This window comes from Amblyomma mixtum, chromosome 4 (assembly GCF_055824585.1).
Source record: "Amblyomma mixtum isolate Tamu chromosome 4, ASM5582458v1, whole genome shotgun sequence".
NCBI lineage: Eukaryota > Metazoa > Arthropoda > Arachnida > Ixodida > Ixodidae > Amblyomma > Amblyomma mixtum.
Genome location: NC_143015.1, coordinates 160,292,845 through 160,311,692, shown reverse-complemented (window position 1 = coordinate 160,311,692; position 18,848 = coordinate 160,292,845).

The following is an 18,848-nucleotide window of genomic DNA, read 5'->3' as shown; positions in this document are numbered from 1 at the left end:
TCTCTGTAACTCGTTCTTGCTGAGACTGGCAGCGTCGTTTCCATACCAGAGCCCCTGGTGGTGTATTTTTATTTTACTTGCTTTGCAGGGATTTTATCTAAGAGAAACAAGTTGTTTTTGTTGATCTAATAGAAAAAACACAGGTGCCAAAATGTGTCTCTACTTATTCACACAATTTGCAGTATATTTACTGTTTGTCCAATCATCAAGCTCGCGCCAGGTGATGTCATATCCGCTGCTGAAACCCGCCACTGTGTGGGGACACCATCAGATCCATGAATTTGTTTTTGAGAGGACATTAAAATATTAAAAAACGGAATATGCGCGGTATTACCGACGCTAATAGCACCATTGTAACTCACTGTATGCGATCAACAAGCAAAACAGTCAACTAAGATTGTTTTTCTGGGCCCCTTTAACGCCCAACTTTCACACCGACCTCTTTACTATCCCAAGCTAGTTCCTGCACGTTCCCTTACACCTTTTTCACAAGAACGTTTTGAAGATAGGCATTGATCACTGGCTTGAATTCATAGGATATAAACTCTACGACTTACTGAATGCCGAATCGCGATCTACATAAGCGCCCATCGATTGAGCGGTTAAGTTCAGAAGTTTATCGAGATATCGAAGGCCTTCGAACGGCTTCAGAGTGCACTCTCAGCTACGCCCTCAAGATTAAAATCGAACGTGCGGAATCGCTCAAAAAATGATTGAGCTTTCAAATATATAACTTATTTTGCATGATGTAAGAAATTCCACACATCGAACACTGCAGGAAACTTATCATTTTTGTCAGTCATAGAAATACTCGCGGCCCGTGCACTGTCAAAAGTCCATGAGTGCTCTTAAAATTTGCTCAAAACAACTAAATTGATTGTTTGAAAGGAATAATATTGTCGAATAAAAAAAAAACAAACTAATTTTTGAGCTTTCAGGTTAAACTTCAGGAATGATTGCAGGGACGCCTGCAACGTTATTGGCGGCGACCGCGGTGCCAAAGCAGTTTGGTGTGAGTTAATAATGGAATCTGTCGACGGCAATACCATGTGTTGTGCAGCAGGGGAACACATTTCCAACATTCTTGTACAAACATTTTGAATATTGAAAAATTGTGAGATATTGTTACGGGAAATATTGAAGGCAATGATCCATTCTTCTGATGTGTAACAAAATCCTTCTTTTGTAGGTTTTCCATCCACGATATCGAGCAGTTAAGATAAAACCAGTGGCAAATGCTTTTTGACAATAGCAAAAATTTTATTAGGAAGAAAATGCAAGCCTGCCGACGGCAGATTTAGGAATATATTGATCGTTAGAGTGAATTCTCAGAGCATATGAAAAAATTACGTTCATATACTCTTTCCTGCTCAAAAATGATTTCGCCCAAAATTACTGGGTATGATTCTCTCGAGTTCGGTCGTTATCGAGAATCTCAAAGGCCTTCGACTGCACAGGCATTTGAAATCTCCGTGTAACAACTGTATTCAAAAATTTTCTTTTCGCAGCTACTCTCAGATAACAGACGGACCAAGCTTGTGACGCCGGAAGTGGAGGAGACCCTTGCAGAGCGAGAGAGACTTAAGGTCCTCGAGGAAGAGCAGAAGCTGAAGGTGTGGTTTCTAAACGACCCCCTCTATGCAAGTACCCCACTTAGTCAACCGGTTTTCCGCAGGCGTCCGATTCCGGCGTCGAAGATACTATGACTGCTTTGAGGCCAACGGGACTGGAGGTCGAAGTGAGAAGGTAATAGTCCCGTGATATCCTTGTGCGATTGTTGGGCAGAAGTTATTGTATTACGGAAGGCAAAGCGTTAGGAGGAGAATTATATGCGCGGAGCAAAGCTGAATGATTTGTAGTGTTGACCAAATGTTTAGGGGAATCCGCCAGGGTGGAGTAGATTTGTAATGAGGAAGTAATTACTCATTGACGTCCACCCGAGCGCAGCCATACGCCAACAAAGGAAATCTATACAGCTTTCTCAGAAACTTCGTAGTTAAAGAAAAATTCGTCCTGGTCCGGGGTTCGAACCCGGGACCACCGCTTCACCGGAGCAGTCGCTCTACCAATTGAGCTAACCGGGACGGCAAGCTTATGGTAGGGCGAGTGCGAGAAATGAGTAGTAATGAGAGTAATCTGTAATTACTCCCTTATTATGAATGACTTGCAGTTTGTAACGCTACAAATGACTCCGTACTTGAGGTTTCCTAACAGAGTACTCTTGGTAAACAGTGCCCCTATACACATGTTTGTCTTTGCAATAATGGGCCTGTCAGCATCTCCAGAAAGGTCGATTTTCATCGAATTTAGTGGCGGCAGTTTCGCAGGTGCTTAAAAGCTGCGCAGACCCGGGTTTGTCTTTGTGCGTTGTTTTCGAATACTGCTATCTTGGGCCAGAAGGGGCTCAGTGAAACGTCTAGGACTAGACCGATACCGAGAATCGCAATCATTTGACATTCACGTAGACGTTTGAGCACGGTCAGCAAAGCGAATCGCGAGTGAGTCAATTAAAAACCGCTGGCAGGCAGAAACGGCTTGGAACAGATCGCGGTCTCTACTTCAGTGTTCGTTGTACCCTTCTTTCTAAGCCACGAACAGTCTGGAACATTAAGGATTTGTTTGGCTGGCGTCCGTTGTCGCTTTCACTTAATTGCGAACAACGTTTGAGTACAACTGCATCGCTGTGGGCAGTTACTAAAAGAATTGACGTGCTTTTTGTGCCATTAACTTTAACACACACTTCTTACCCCTCCTTGAAATCTTCGGAATCTCCAAGATAAAATATTGGAGTAATTTAGTCCCAGAAAATGGTTTATGGTTTTTTTTCTGGGGCTATCGCTGTCTTGGCCGTAAGAGATACAACAGTAACATTGACGTACCAACCAGATTTAGCATGACGCCTTGATATGGAAAGAAAGACGATAGGTTTAACGTTAAGAGATCTGAAGAGGGCGGAGTGGGTGAGAGAACAAACGAAGGTTAATGACATCTTAGTTGAAATCAGGAGGAAGAAGTGGGCTTGGGCAGGGCATGTAATGCGAAGGCAAGATAACCGCTGGTCCTTAAGGGTAACCGAGCGTATTCCAAGAGAAGGCAAGCGTTGGAGGGGGCGGCAGAAAGTTAGGAGGGCAGATGAGATTAAGAAATTTTCGGGAATACGGTGGCCGCAACCGGCGAAGGACAGGGTTAAATGGAGAGACATCGAACAGGCATTTGCCTTGCAGTAGGCGTAGTCAGGCTGATGATGATGATATTCGCTGTAGTCTGACTTCGTAACGCTATCACAAATCAAGTATCTGGGGCTATCGCTGTATTGGCCGCAAGAGATACAACTGGAACATCGACGTACCAAAGAGATTTAGCATGACGCCTTGATATTCGCTGTAGTCTGACTTCTTAACGCTATAGCAAAGCAAGTAACACCACATCATCGCCGGCTTCGTTAATAAGAACTCTTTCTCACAGGCAGGAGGGCCGTTGCCGCGACCATTGCATGGTGGGCATTGTCAGCGTCTTCCTCCTCGCCATCAGTGTCTCGCTCTTCACCATCCTGATCATGATATTCTCGGACTCAGGTGAGTATCACCGAGCACGCGGATGCTCACAGTTTGAATTTTTCTTTCGCAGTGTGTCTGAAAGTTTTCCGATGAAATAGTCCGGATTTTGAAGAATTTGACTCGCTACAATTGATCTTGTTCTACGGTGGCATGCCCAAATCTTGACGTACCTGTTCTCAGTTTACCTGAAATATACCTTGATAGCCCATACTGCTTAACTTCTTGTTCTTAGGGCTTGCCAAACGTAGCAAAAGGCCAGTGTTTCTCGAGAAAGGCATCGACATCTAGTGAATGCAACCGCAATGGATATCTCGGAGATTATCAGAGCTGCAGCATTTCAGTATCACAAGCTACTTCATTTTTGCTTACAGCATTATAGCGGTATTTCTTCCTAATATGATATTCTGCGTATCATAGATAATCCTAGATCGCTTTTTATATTTCCACTATTATGAGTGTAGGTAACACCACGTACTTTATTCCTCCTTAAGGAATACGATTGTGTCAGTATGACTCCGCACTAGATGCATAATTCGTGGTCACTCAAGAACATTTTGGTGCTCTGCTCACTAAGTGACACTCACAGAAGTTCACGTTCACTTAAACTCACAGGGGATCACTTACACTCATATAAAAGCTGTTTCACGTATCTTGAGCCAAGGCTTCAAAAAAAGCGGCACTCCTTAACTGCGTGAAACCACCGACACATTGTTTGTCGTCACGGGGCACTGGTCAGAGCTGCTTTGAAATTCTACGCAATTTATTAATTAGCTAAGATTAAGAATAGAAAATGTTTAGTATTAACTGCAGGGAAAAGCTTGTTTCGTCACGCTGCACAGGGCACACAGGAACAGGCGATTAACTTTAGGTGAAAATGTATGTTCTAAATGAACTTTTTTGTGGTATTTGAAAGAAACCCGAGAAATATATATAAAAAAAGACGTGAATGCGGTGTTGGGCTACTGTATCGCAGTGCTTCCAACCGTATTTTGAGTGAACCAAACGTCCACGCTCACCGAGCCCAAGTGAGCAGCACGGTCGCCAGAATGCTGCAAAGAATAGAAAAACGAAGCGGCCCTAAACTGTGAGACTTCACTTTTTTTTTGCTTGTTTTGTTTTGTACGTGTGATGATTGAACACGCGCTCCGCCTGAATTGAACAGCCTATCGCTTATTGCTAATCACGGCGGGCACTTTCCATGTTCGGGACGAATGTGCTTGATCAAGCACTCTCAAGACAGTGTCCACAGTGTCGTTGGCCGCTCATTTCGAGAAAGTTCATCCACGTGCGCTAAGTTAACCAAAAACTAAGTGACTGAACTACGTACAATACGGCAACGCAAGGCCTATGTCACGTGTTCCAGTTTTTAAGTTCTTTAAATGCCATGTAGGTTGCGGCTGATATTTAATAGGCTGCTTCTGAAGCGCCTCTAGTATTAATGCACTACTTGCACTACAAGAAATGTTCATGATTTTGCATAATTCAGTGTAGTTATTGAAATAACTACGTGTCATCTCAAAAACTCCCAGGAGCTCCACAGAAGGCAAATAAGATGTGTTTGCTGTGCCCACCCCTCGTTAAAAAAAAATACTTGTTGATTGGCTATATGGTGCATAGTTTATATTAGCCCGCTCCCTTGTATTTCCTGGCATATTCGTTAGTGTCTTTTTTTGCGCTATTATTTCATTCCAAGGAAGATGAGGATAGCGCGTGTTCTTGTTTTTCTCGGCTTGTTAGTGAGTGTGTAATCCGGCGCTATTATTTCATTAAAAAAACAGCCAAAATATCAGTGCACAGCTTTTATTAACGCCTTGGCTTAAGTTGCATTGATCGCCCTTTATATTGCCACGTATCATTGTAGTGTTTGTTCGTTCATGCTCAAGGCTGCAGGAAAGGGCTGTTATCATTTTTGTTCGCGACGCGAGAAGCGACCAGTCTAATCTCGATTGATCGCAGCCATGAAAGGCTGCATCTAGGTTTTCCCAGATTACTGTAGATGATCTTGTCTTGTTATCTAGAAGTTTCCTTGCCGGCTTTAAATTGAACGATGCCGCGAGCTGCGGGCATTCGTAGTTCGACGACCGCCGAGTACGCGTGTTACTTACGCCGCCGCCGAGTGATTCAGTTCTTTTGAGGGCGCAAGTCAGCCCAAATAAAGAGCTTCGTTTGCAAGTCTTTCTGGTGTCTTCCTGACCGCTGGACTGCCGTCACTACAACGTGACAATATGAAAGGAACGGAGTTGTAATGAGGACACTCATGAGCTCGTCAAACACATACGGGCATGACATCCTGAATATGTGGCCACTGTGTTTCTAACAACAGCAAGCACCGCGGCCCGTAATTTTTAAAGACATCATAAGCAGAAATAATTTGCGATAGCACGTTGGCCCGTAATTTATAAACAAATCGTAAACAGCTAGAATTTGTCGCAGTTTTATTCTAGACCAAAATTTTAGCAACCAGCATAGTATATATTGTGACTTAGGTAGCATTGCTATTCTTTTCCAATAGATGTGAATTTCTTGTTTTCTGAGAGCATTGTTATAATCCGTTGCAAGCAATGCAATTTTTGTTACGTTTTACTCTTCCTAGGTTTTTTAGAACGATTATTCTGGGTCGCTTGTTTAGTTTTCCGAAAGGTAATTTTTAAATGGATGCTACACGTCGTTCTTAATGCAGCAATGATCTGTGAGACAAAAACGCTAACTTGTTTACATTAAAAGATGCAAACAAAAACGACGTGCCACCATTCGCATTCTTCGAAAGTCAACAGTGTAATGTCTTATAGAGAATATCTTGTGAGTGGTTGTTTTTCGCACTCGAGAGACTACAAGCAAAAAATTTAGTTCTTCATTGTTGTTCCAGTTAAACTTCCTGCTTTAGGTAAGTATTTGCTCAGTTTCTTGTTTCTTGCCGTCATCGGGAAGATAAATTGGAAATCGCAATTCATGGAAGCGTGCAATGCAGCTTCAGCAATGGTATGGTTTAAACATTTAGAAAGGAATAACTGATTGCAGCGCAGTGCAAACATCAACCTTTTTAAAGCTTTCAAAACTTTGTTGGTGCTTAGCTGCAGCCATGCATTGTTTGGATCTCGACATTTTTCTGCATGTTTGTACTTTGCCGGTATATTATTCTGCAGGTAAAGCAAGAGACCGCTAGTGCTCATGCAGGAGCACTAGTGCTTATGCGGGAGCACTAGTGTAATATGCGAAAATCGAGATATGCGCATGAGGCAGGGGGGGCGGGGGGGCGTAAATCATAAGTACCGCAACAGTACACATGTTCAATTGCATTCCCAAGCCAACAATGCCCATTTTCAATCATACAGGTGCACGGAGACAAGCTGACGCAATCACCTCCACCTCTCCAGATATGGAAGCCTTCCGAAACTTCTCGGGTTAACCGAACGCAATCACAGAATAAAATCTTGATATCAAGAAACGAAGGCTTACATTCTAATCTTTTTTCCTTGATACTTTCTAAATTGCGAGTCAGCACAATTTTTAATTTTTGTTTCTCGCGCTGGTTCAACCTGAGTATGAATCCTAACCAACCAGCCCAGCAAACCGTCATCACTGACGGCCATTGCTGCCTAATAAGAATTTTCTGCGAGTCTAGTTCGCCTATGCTTCAACTTAAAAAAGTTCTGCTTTTCGACATCCGCAAGACAGGCAGTATGCAGACGGAGCATGTCCGCTCTTGTTGACGTTGCAGCTTTATAACCGCTTGCTTAAACTAACGTGCTTACTCTTGAAGAGCTCTGCGCCGCCGCGGTGGCTCAATGGTTATGGCGCTCGGCTGCTGACGCGAAAGACGCGGGTTCGATCCCGGCCGCGGCGGTCGAATTTCGCCTCGATCGAAATTCTAGAGGCCCGTATACTGTGCGATGTCTGCGCACGTTAAAGAACCCCTGGTGGTGGAAATTGTCGGAAGCCTTCCACTATGGCGTCCCTCATAGCCTGAGACGCTTTGGGACTTTAAACCCCCCATAAACCAATCTTGAAGAGTTCTGTTCCCTATTGAAAAATCCGGTATCGCGGCAAACCGGATTTTACCGGAACATATCGGTTTCATACCGGTCCGGTATCACTCTCATACCGGCGAGACCCGTCCGGCTTGATGGCTATACCGGTTCATACCGGTCCGGTATCGATCCCAAACCGGACAGACCGCTCCGGTACGGAGCTCATACCGGACAGTCCATTCCCGGTTCGAAGCTCAAACTGGACAGACCAATCCGGTACGGAGCTCAAACCGGACAGATTAGTCCGGTACGGAGCTCAAACCGGACATACCAGCCTGTATTCAGAGCGATATGTGCCGCGGTTTTGGTGCTTGGTCTGCAGATTGACTGTTGTACGCCAGCAGATATTTTTTAGGGGAAAGGTGGGGGCAGCGCGCGCATAAGTGCGGTAATCAACACATACACGGTTTTGTTGAAAGGGCTAGGAAAAGAAAAGGGCTAAGCGTGAGCTTCGCAGTGGCAAAACATGCAGTTTGTGCATGATTTGGTGATTTGAGGGCAACCGCCATATTGGCTTCCCGTGCAGCACCCTGACAAAGTCAAGGCGGCTGTGTGCGGGCACACGGCTAGTATATATCCGCCAGCAGCCTTCGTAAGTCCTTCGCAGATTACTCTGGATTTCACAGTGCAGAACTTCACGACTGGCTGATAAACATGGCGACCCTCCGGTGACTGCGCCAGAGGCTCCAAAAGGTTTGTTACTGTCGCGTTCATTGCAGCAGCTGTTCGCTAGCGGCAGTCTGTAGCGACGCATCGATGAAGAAAGAAAATTCTTGGTTTTCGTGCAGGAATTCTTTGCACTTCTTCTTCGTCAAGTGATTGCCCATTGATAACGCAACTTGTCCAAGTGCCATCCCGAGCGGCCCCACCCTTCACTTTATCAGGAAGGCATACTAATCACAAATCGCCCAGAACATTTCTATCGACGAACAAGATATCAACGGAGCCGGCAGCTTGCGGTGTTCCCTTAAGGGCGACGCTTCGTGCTAGCTAGAAGATATAGCGCTCGAGAGAACAAAATAAAAACAAAAACCACCTGTAGAAACCTTACACGAGTAACCCGTCTTTACGCAAATTTTTTAAAGCTTTTTTTTTTCTCTCATCACCGCCTTCTCTGCTTTTCCTGGGTCCGTCACAACAAAAAAACCGGCGCATTCCTGGTTTTTCTATCGGGCTTTGTTCCTTCCCCTTGGGCTCCTCTGTGTCTGTCAACCCACGACCGAACATTTTAAGCCGCCCTCCCGACCACGCTTCCCGCGACTTCCATGAAGTGGCGAGGAGGTTCCGATTCTACTTGTTCACTGTCCCCGGCCGCTTCGCGGTGACTTTTTGCAAAAGTGCCCCCCCCCCCCCCCCCCCCCCCGCCTTTCCTGCGTTTGTTTGGAACAGGTTTTTACTGCTCTCCTGCGGCTGGGTTGAGTGTCAAGCGATGAAGGTAGCTGGGAAAACACGCTGGCACTCGCTCGTTGGCGTTGAATTTGTGTTATACAATTTTTTGCGACTTTCTTCGTGTTGCCTTGATCAATCCATGATCAAAGATGACATCGCCTTTCATGCGTACGTCCAGTGCAAATATGGTGGAACCCTATCATCCTTGTCTCAGTGATGAATGACTTCGCTCCGAAAGACGCGAGTGGTGAACATTTGACCGGTGGAGGCCGGTGGTGAACATTTGACCGGTGGAAGGCGGATTTTATGACGGCGACGTCGTGCTGCTAGGACGTAAGTACGCATTTTAAATCACTCTGTTCTTTAAGTACTGCCTCCGTCTCGGTTATATGCTCGGCGTCAACAGAAACGTTCTAACTGTTCAGTGTCTTTTTAACTAAAACTTTGTAGACTGCACAGCGTAGAGGGACGAAATAGCGCAAAATTTTCTTTCAGTTACATACCGAAATTGCTTGTCCTTCATGATAGCACGACTAAAATTAGTTTTATAGTTTGTATTATTTCTTTACAGAGGCACATGGTGTATACGTGCGAGAGCAATCATTGATAAGCGTCCTGAGGGGGAGCGGCTCAAGACCTTGAACAAATATCACGCATCGCATCAATGCTGCGGTATGTGCCGTAAATAATGGAGGATGACCACGCAAGCATCGCAATCGTCTGAGCAACCTGTTTACACACCAACAATGTTACGACGCAGATTTGCAATACATTATTGATTCAAATATGGAAGGCGGTAGGTGCATTCACGATACTGAGCATTGCCAATGCTCAGGGCCTGGCGTCTTGAGACGCCTGGCTTGTCTGTGGCTTGTCTGGGCCCACGGGGGCCCGCAATTCAGAGCCCCGTTTGTGCTACTGGGGTATGCATTTGTTATTGCATACAGGTCCACCTCGGGAATGGAATTTTTATTCCTTCGGCAACGTGCGCAGCAGTTATGGTGGCACCCAAAGATTCGCGTTTCTGTAAAGACGCAGCCTTTGGACGACTCCACAACTCCTGGAAAGGGGCGTTACAGGGCAAGCTTGCCATCGGAACCTGAAGTCAGAAGCCTCCACAGTGGGCAGAAAGCCAATGACCCCTGAAAAGCTACAAGCCATTGGCCGTAAGTTGCATGTCACAGTGCTCAATGCATTATGTTGTGTGTCAGTGCGCAATTAAATGATAAGCTGGGGGCATTATGTACTACCAATCATATTTTCTTTTCTGCAGGTGCTTTTGACTACTTCATTGGCCAGAACCCTGTAGAGACCCCAGCGCCGGTAGATCGTCGCAAAGAGTTAAATTATTACCTTAGTGAGCTGGTTCAAGACATGCGGAAAAAATAAACATCTTTTGGAGTTTTTGATGCATTATAATACTCACCAAGCTACCAATACTTTGGTAAAAGGTGGGAGCAAATAACACAATGGCACATCGACTGCAATGCGAGTTGCTGATAATCGCAGATTACCAGTTTCTGAGGCTCTGTATATTTCAGCATTTGGCATGTACACTTATGGCCCCAGTTTTTGGGCAGATTTAGTCCAAGTGTGATATATTTGAAGCATTTTATTCTGCCTTTGTCCTGTGATACAGGGCCCTCCTGTATAATACGGGCCTAGCCTGTTTAATACAGGACTGTCCTGTATTCCGGTATGAATTTTAAACCGGAACCGCATACCGGGTTATTGTACAGGATTTGCGATAACGGAGTATCCTGTACAAAACAGGAGAGTCCTGTATTATACAGGACTGTCCTGTTTTATACAGGATATTCCAGTAATCCGGTATCGCAAATCCTGTACAATAACCCGGTATGCGGTTCCGGTTTAAAATTCATACCGGATTTTTCAGTAGGGTTCCCGTACACAAGACTGGAACAGAGCAGACGCAAAACGGTGGATATGCGGGAAAAAATGTTTGCCCCATTCCCTAGGCTTTGGAGCGATAAGCTGCAATTCTCGCATGCAAAGTTGAAGGTCAAATCAGGCCTGGATTTCACCGCTAACTGGAGGCTCGCAGGAGGTGTGGCTGTGACGTCATACCAAGCGACTTGTCGCAGCTATTACCTCTCGTTCCGCCGCTGCGCCGAACGCCGATCGGACCGCTCGCTCTCGCCAGTTTGTCACATGACTGACCACGTGATTCGCTCTTGCTGAATAAAGGCCTGTGCTCGCCATTGGGGTATCTGTTACAACCGGTGTCATCGCTTCGGCTGTCGCGGTTGTGGCGATGCGCGGTGTTCTATCTTTCCTCTCAAATCTTTCAACACCCTTCTGTCTGCACCTGGCAGCGATTGTGGCTCAGCTGAGCCAGTGGGCAGGCCCGTGCACTATCCTTTTCATCCTTCCTTCAGTCTGATAACAACAAAATGGACACCGAGTTCGGGTATCTGTTCTTAAAACCGGCGTCTTCGCTTCAGTGGACGCGGTTTTGTGACGCACGTCTCTTCTTTGAGTCTTTCCGCTCACCTCTCCTTCAACTTTCACATCTCTGCACGTGGCAGCGATTGTGGCTAAGCTCGAGCAAGTGGGAAAGCCCGCGAAATTTGTTCTTCATTCTTTCTTCAATAAAAACAACAGACGCCGCAGAGACATGGAGCCAGAACCGGTCACCAGGACGAGTTCTTCGATTGAGCATTGGAGGCCCTTTCTTTTTCACGCAGAAAAATTGTCAAAGGCAGAAGTTTTTTTTTTTTTTTTGTCACATGAACCATCTGCAGGAAATAGTTGTTTTTAAGGGGCCATCATAATGCTCTTTGCGTTCAATAGATACTTTCGGCTACGAGCTGCATATGTGATCGATGAAAAAAACAATTTAAGCAACAACAGCTTTGATGATCAGCTGCACAGGCCTTTTTGTGAAGTACTGTGGTCGGCACATTTTTAAGCACTTCACAGAACGATTGCTCCTCAGTTTGTACAACACAAGGGCTTGTCTGGCCTCCAGTAAGGCCAGACGTTAATATTGCAAGGCGGGCTTTGCTGGAAGAACTTAATTTGAGGAACTTCTTTGCACATCGGCACCGCAACGTCAGTGTCAAGCTGCAGCCTTCCTCTAGGAACTTCCTCGACGTCCAAAAAATAAAGGCAAGTGCTTTCTATTACGTAAAGCTCAGCATCACGAGTAGCAAGAACTCTCGGGGGCAGACTTTTCTTAGCTAAATAAACACGCGCGGAGTTATCATTTTGCAAGGAGACAAAGAAACAATCGCGTTTTCTTTGATAAGTGTACTTGACGGGTGTGTATATTGGAGTTGCTCCTCAGTGAAACATGCCAGCCAAACAATACAAATAAACTAAGTTCCCCGTTACTAAAAAAAATCTGACTGCAGAACTTGTAAAAATCTCCTCCTAGGCTTGGAGCTCATTTTACATTATGCCATATGTACACTTTCTTCATCATTTCAGGGGAAAAAAAAAGAAACTATAATCTTACGCCATAGTGGACTTGGCTCGGCTGCTATTGATGATGACGACAAATCTCACCATCGTGATCATCAAAGTTGGTTTTGTGAAGTAGATTGTAGGCGAAAAGTTTTTTCTATTGATCTTCAGCTAGCGGAGACCAGTATAGCTGTGAAAGCTGTGTAACCTCACCACACTGGTTTTTGCCATGTCGGAGGCTTCGTTCCTATAATTTTATAATGTCTTCGAGAGAACCGATAACAGAGATTTAGCATAGTGGTACGCACTACGCTCTCTCAAGAGAAGTTTATTTGAACCCAGGAGCATAAAAGGGATAGCCGTCCCTCTACAAAACAGAAAAACACATTACGGCGACAGATGACGCCCGATGCTCACACATGCATACAATCACAGGCAACGTAAGAGTCCAAAACACAATGTCCAAAGTAGAAGAATTCAAGAATGTCCATACGCGCGCTGGGGAAGCACGCGGGAGGAAGACCGCGCACCAATTCCGCGCACAAACATCGGGCACTACACTGACTCGCGACACTCAATATGGCAGGAGCCGCACCGTCACACGGCCCCTGCTTGCGACGGTGAAGCGGGTGCTCCACCGTCGCAGGAAGTCTTCTTCCGGCAGCGTCACCCTGTCTAAGCACGCGTGCTGGAACAGGCGTGCTCGCACTCGCTAATGCTGTATGGATGGATGGATGGATAGATGGACGGATAGGAGCGCCCCCTTTGAAACGGGGTGGTGGCAATTGCCACCATGCTCAGCTTTTCTTTCTTTATTGTTTTTTTGTTTACTGTGCTGGCGATTCTCATTAAGATTCGCCATCATCTTTGCCTACGGTTTCCTACAATTCTAACCTTATGCCACATCTCTGCTTTTCAGCCGCCAATCCTCCAATCGCTTTTTGCTAACTTCCACTGCAGTTTTATTTACATGACCATTGTTATCTTCAAACCCTAGGGCCTCAGGAAGAGTGACTGCGCCTGCATCGACATCCGGATGGATACCACCACATTTGATTATGAGGTGTTCAATTGTTTCCACAGATCTACCACACACTGCACGTGTCATCTTCTTCGTTAAATTTCTTTTTATAGCTGCGCGTTCCAAGACACCCTAACCCAGCTTCAAAACGTAGGGCACTGCCTCTTGAGTTATCAGCTAAATTACCTGAAAGGCGCCGCGTGTCGGCCACCTGAGCGCACGCCTGCTGCAGGACACTATGCCGGGACGACTTCTGGTGGATCCGGCGGTCCCTGCCTAATTATGTTCCCGTGATATTTGCAAGTTTGACAGCGAAGCGTGCAAATGAATTTGAAAAAAAAAAAATCTTCCCTGAAAAGGTACCACCATCTTCGAACACTGTTTTAATTTTTGAGACGAAGGTTGATGGCTGGTAAAACTGTTAAAGGGGCTGGTAAGCTAGTAAACCTGGCAAAGATTGCTGGGCACGTAAAGGCTTATCATACTGAAAAAAAAAACTGATGACACGAGGTATTTTAATAATGAGAAGTTTTCATATTTCAGGAAGCACCACTCGTACGAGAAACAAAGCACTGACTCATGGAACTGCAGGCGAGGAATGATGCACACCTACCTAACAATTTTACTCTGGTGGTCGTGAGTAAAGTAAATTTCTTATTGTCCAGCCTTTTTTGATGTTCCTTTATTATTATTTCAACTGCGGATTTAACGCACGAGATAATGCGTCTTGTACACGCTGGCTTTGCAGTGCTGTTAAACTGCCTTGCAGGCAGTACGTCAGCTCCTTGCGTAGAAGATTTTTCAAAAAAACGCGCCCATTTGGTTCGCTAGTGAAGTCCTCTCTCGGAACCACCCACCATTGGGAGGATAATAAATACAAAATCGGATAGTTGTCGATACAAAAAATTACGAGGAACTTTAGCAGCTAAAGTTGTGAAAGGCGAAAGCCTGAGTGCTGCAGAGAGAGAGAGAGAGAGAAACAACTTTATTGCCATAGATTGGCGGGATTTAGGGCAGGTGGGCTTGGTGTGGCCCCCAGGTGGGGGCGACTTCCTGGGCCCACGAAATGAGTGCCAGTTGGATGCTCTTGTCTGGCCTTCTGAGGAGTTGGTTCCATCCGTCTTCGGAGGGAGCTGGCAGTAAGGTTCGAGGGGGCGGCATTCTGCTACGCGATTGTTCACTGCACATTTTGTTGGTGCATTAATTAACTGCCAATTGATGACGCTTAAGCTTCGCCTTTAGGAGTGGAACGCGACAGCGTGTTGTAATGCTGCCACGGAGTCCAAGGAACGCCACCACCGGTTCGGAGCGATGCGTTGCCCTTTGAGCGCAACGCTTTTTGAGGAAAGGAAATGGGGCTGTAATTCTCTGTCATCTCGGTGGACACCTGAGCCGCACCGTACAAGAAGGGAGGAAGTGTGAGTGAAAGAGAAAGAGGGGCCGTAATGAAGAAAATGAAAATTGTATTTGAGGAAAGGAATTTACGCAGTAACTGTCTCGCATATCTCAGTAGACACTAGTCGAAAATTGTATTTGAGGAAAGCAAGTTGCGCAGTAACTGCCTCGTATATTTCGGTGGACACCCGTCAAAATTCGTGCGCGGTGACGTCCCGACAATTTGGACCAATCTGGAACGCGGACAAATACGCCTTGCTCGTCGGTAAATTGGTTTTTGAGGAAAGGAAATGTATCTGTCTCTCATATCTCGGTGGACACCTAAACGTCGCCGTAACGGGAAGGGAGGAAGATGGGAGTGAACGAAGACACCGTATTCACTAGACTCACTTTTGCTCATTCCAAACCGTCGAGCGGGCATGGCGGAGTGGTAGCGTGCTCGACTCGCACTCCGGAGACCGGGGTTCGATTCCCGTGCTCGGCCAATTTCCTACTCGGTTTTATTTATTTATCTGGTCTGACTAGAAAGGTCAATTAGGCTAACTGGTTAAGTAAGGAATTAACTAAACTCAGTCAAACTTACTTGGAGCATCACTATACGATCCCTTTAATTGGTTGCATGGTTAGTAGGCAAAGTACAATTGGCCCCGTTTGAAATTCGCGCACTGTGACGTTACGACCGTTTCGGCCAATTGAAAAGCGTGACATTCTCTGTCGACAGCGCCTGCTTACAACGATGAGGAATTAAAGGCTTCCGCCTTAAAATTGTATTTCGTTCATCTCGAAGCGTGTCCGAAGCTAACCATGTATTATGAGCGGACAGTTTGTCTGACAATGTTTGAAGAAAGAATGTAGCGCTGGACATGGTTTATGGCGGTTTAACGTCCCAAAGCGTCCAGAAAAGGCGAGGGCAGGATGGGCGCTACACTTTACCAAATAGACTTCGAGAAGATTTATTGCTCTCTTTATCTTTCGCTTGTAGACCTTTAGTATTCGGTATAACCGTTGTTTTCTCAAATGCTAGAATGTTTGCACAAGAGTGTTATTTGCTCACTAAGTGGACGTATTCTATTTTCATTCAGTTGATAGCATAGCGCCCGTCCTGTGGTCGCCTTTTATGTTTACTGTCGCAACGTTAAATTGTGCAATCAAACAGCGTGTCCAAAGTGTGTTACTTCCTAAATGCTATTTCAAGGCTTTCAATGCGATTACAAAACGGTCATTGTAGCGGAATAGCTAGACGCCCGCAAATTACCTTGTTAGTGCAGTGTTTTTCTTTCTCGCTCTTCCTCGGGGGCAATAAAAGTAAGTCTGAATGAAGTGTTAAAAGTGGACTTCCCAAGGTCATTTAACGACGTCAATGTGTTACTTTAAACGCCGCCGAGCTCACAATCTCTTTCTGTGCTTGTTTCTTATCGAAAGGCAGGTAAATTTTAATGCGTTTTTTTTTCTCTGGTTTTACACACACTCACGCACCTGCCATAATGGCACGATGGTTTGGTGTTACGGTGCTCTATGATGCGAATAGAAAAAGTTGCCACCCGTTTTGCAGAAGAAACAAGCCTTAAGAACACTGGCAAATGTGCATTTGACTTTCCCACCGTCGAGTTGTTCGACCGTTTTCAAGTAGTTAGAATGAAGAATTTTGTTTGATGTCGCTTTACTGACTCATATCGAACTGCGAGTTGGGCCCCCAGCTCTCCTCTTGTCGTGACGTCACGGGGTCACGTGGTAGCGCGCCGCAGCTGCGCCGGAGCGAAGGATTAACCTCCATCGATGGCAGAAAAGTGCAAGCAGTATCGCTTTCGCAATACAATGAATTTGGCATCCATGACGCTCAAGGCTCTACGTAAGTTTGTTAAAATAAGAAGTTGTGCAATTTTAAAATTCAAGAGCGCCCAAAAAATTTTAGTCTTTAGCAACATAGCCTTCACTTGCGCCGGTTACCCGACTCTACAAGTTTTGTGCGCACACTAGACTCAAACCCCAGCAAGAACATGATGCCATTTTACATGCTTGTATTCGTAGGCCCGATGAGTATTTGATGTAAAGCCCGACTGTTCTGCTTAGTTAGAAACGCTGCAGTACGTACTAACAGTTCTTCGACGAACTTGCTAAACGGGGACGTTCGAGAAGGTCCCATGCAGTTCGGGTATGGTTGATTGCTCTTCATACCACAGCAGTATACATCTCAACTAAGCGGGTTTATTAAAGGGTACAGCGAGTGATTCTGCAGTTTCGCATCAGTCACTCGTTTGAAATATTTAAGTATTTAAAATGAGGTATGTGTGTGTGGAGGAGGGGGGATAGGTTGAAGAGCAGCAGTTAAGGGTTGGAAACTTCAATGCATACACAAAAATTTGACAGGACAGTTACCAGTGCGTAAGCTGAGAATCAGCGACAGCTGTTAATGTATTTACTTTTTGAAACATGTTGCAGACGAGAATATGATAGTTCGAGAGTGCTTTTTTTAGCTTTGCCCACATAATCGAAAGTGCGCCGATAGAGGTGCGAGGTACAACCGCCGATGACCATCTCCTTGGACCGTAGTACCATTCTTCGGTCTCACTATATTCTCCGTCGTGCTTCCGCGGCAACTACACTCCGGATTATTGCACTGCAACCACCCGCCGGTTACAGATTCCCCCACTTACGCCATACCCTCCATGGTACACTCTCCGAGTGGTTCTCATGGCAACGGACCCACCGGTTACGTCTACGACTATAACACACTACTACTACACGAAACACAGGGACGGGCGCTTAACAGTTCTCGCTGTAAAAATTTACAGAACGATTGCTACCAGTTACCCTAATTTAAATGACGGCAGTTGAGTAAGCAGTTATACGATAAATAGGCGTTGCGTGCATTTCCTGGTGAAGACCTTGGTTTCTGCTACCACTTTTGTTTCTTTTTGACGGACTTCTGGCCCTTTTTTAATGGCAGGCTCTGCTCAGTGTTTTTACCTCTACGCCGCTGCGGCTCTGTTGTTGCGGCAAATATCTTTCTCCCTTCGTGCCCCTCCCCTGTTGCTTACGCTTGAACAGCACGCTGTAGTGGATCACCACATCTGCCGTTTCGCCTAGAAGACACTGTTGCATACATTTCAGTCTTGTCTTCCAAATATCTTGTAAGACAAGCCGATTCTTCACAGACTCTCCGCTTCCGTCCGGGACCTCGTGTCCAATGGAAGACCTATGCGTTCACAAGGCCCCGTGTCTTCAGGCTTTACGAATCAGTCACGTACACTCAAAGAGTTTAATAGTCCAGCGGTTTGTTTATAGTCAAGTAAAACTCTAGTTTGGGCGAATTGGTTTATGTTGAAAGAAAAAAAGTGGTAATGGTGCAAGAAAAGAGGACATGGAAGGCACACAATGGCGTCGGTCCTGTCTTTTGTGTGGCTTCCGTGTCCTCATTTTTTGCGCCATTACCAGTTTTTTCGTTAATTTATAACCCGTCAAATTGTCACATCGAGAGACGACCTAGGTAGTGATGCAGCAAAGCCAACTGGCATGACGGTCTTGGAAGACCGGGCATTAACAACTGTCTCTTCCAAAACAGAGCTGTAAAGTTCGGAAATAAATAGGTGCCGAGGATTAATAATGCAGTCATTGAAAACAAAGTATGTCAAATCAATACAACAGGCTTGTTTTAGCAAGCATAGCGAAAACCAAGTACTGTGTAGTCATAAGTAACGAATATTAAATGTGAACGTTGAAGGGCTGAAAAGTGCTGATATATGAAATATATGAGCTAAAGATGCGGCAGAAAACAGGAAATGTTTGCTTAGCGCGGTGGGATATATAACTACGCACCTTATGATTGCGCATTCTTGTCTTTTACTGTTGCAGGCCATGGCAACCCAGTTTTTGAAGTTTGTGCGAGCAGACGAAGGACCCCGTGTCGTCAGTACAAACCTTTACTTAAGTCCACTCAGTGTGTTGTGCACAGCTAAATTTCAAGCTGTTGATATCGTAGAAATGGTTTGACCCATTGAGTTGTTAGTAGCCAATATAGCTTCCTCTGGA